Below are 1,164 nucleotides of genomic sequence, written 5' to 3' on the forward strand. Positions count from 1 at the left end.
ATGTATAAAACCCGCATTTTCCCGAAGAAAATGTTCCAGTATATGCGTAATATCATGTGAAACGTTTACCTCGGAAAGATACAATTTTTTTATCAATATTAATAAACATGTCGACGCAGATAATGAAAAAAAAAACTTGAAATCATTGAACGAAAGAAAAGGCTTTCTGTTTCCTGCACGAAAAAGGATAATTTCTTGTTAAGAAGGAAAAGAAGGAGACATAAAACCTAGAACCCAACGCATGGAGGGTCAAACGTAATACCTAGGAATATTTATGAATATTACTTAAAAAAAGTATATATGAACAAAAAATAGAACGTATACATACAGGGTTTTCAAAAGGTTTGGAACCCTCTATCTCGGAAAATACTGCTCAAACAAAAAAATGATTAGGACAAAAGTTGCAGGGTTTTGAGTGAGCAATCCAACGGTGACCTTGACCATGACCTTGAAGGTCATTTAGAGGTCAAGTTGAAAATTTTAAATGAAACCGTATGCTTTTGACCCCGGAAATGGTAAGAGCGGAAAATTTTACGTTCGAATGTGACCTTGATCATGACCTTCACGGTCATTTAGAGGTCAACCTGAAAAATTTAAATGGAACCGTATATTTTTGACCCCGGAAATGGAAAAAATGGGAATTTTTACGTTCGGATATGACCTTGACCATGACCTTCAAGGTCGTTTACAGGTCAAGTAAATTTTTAATAATTGACCTTGAAGGTCATGGTCAAGGTCATATCCGAACGTAAATATTTCCATTTTTCCATTTCCGGGGTCAAAAATATACGGCTCCACTAACAATTTTTAAATTGACCTCTAAATGACCTTCAAGGTCATGGTCAAGGTCACCGTTGGATTTCTCACTCGGAACCCTGCAACTTTTGTCCTAATAATTTTTTTGTTTGCGCAGTATTTTCTGATAGAGAGGGGGTTCCAAACTTTTTGAACACCCTGTATATATGTTTTTTCGCGTTTTCTAACTAAAAATTGCCAGTGTCTCAACGAAGATGCATTTTTTCAAAAAAAAAAGTTTTCCATAAAACTTGTTCAAAATTAAATTCTCTACAAAATTGGTCCTATGAAAAATTTCAATTTTCCCAATACTTTTTCCCGTAATTTTTTAAATGAAGTACAGATTATGTGAAAATTAATATTTTGGAG

Source organism: Anoplophora glabripennis, unplaced genomic scaffold (genome assembly GCF_000390285.2).
Source record: "Anoplophora glabripennis isolate ALB-LARVAE unplaced genomic scaffold, Agla_2.0 scaffold3743, whole genome shotgun sequence".
Taxonomy (NCBI): Eukaryota; Metazoa; Arthropoda; class Insecta; order Coleoptera; family Cerambycidae; genus Anoplophora; species Anoplophora glabripennis.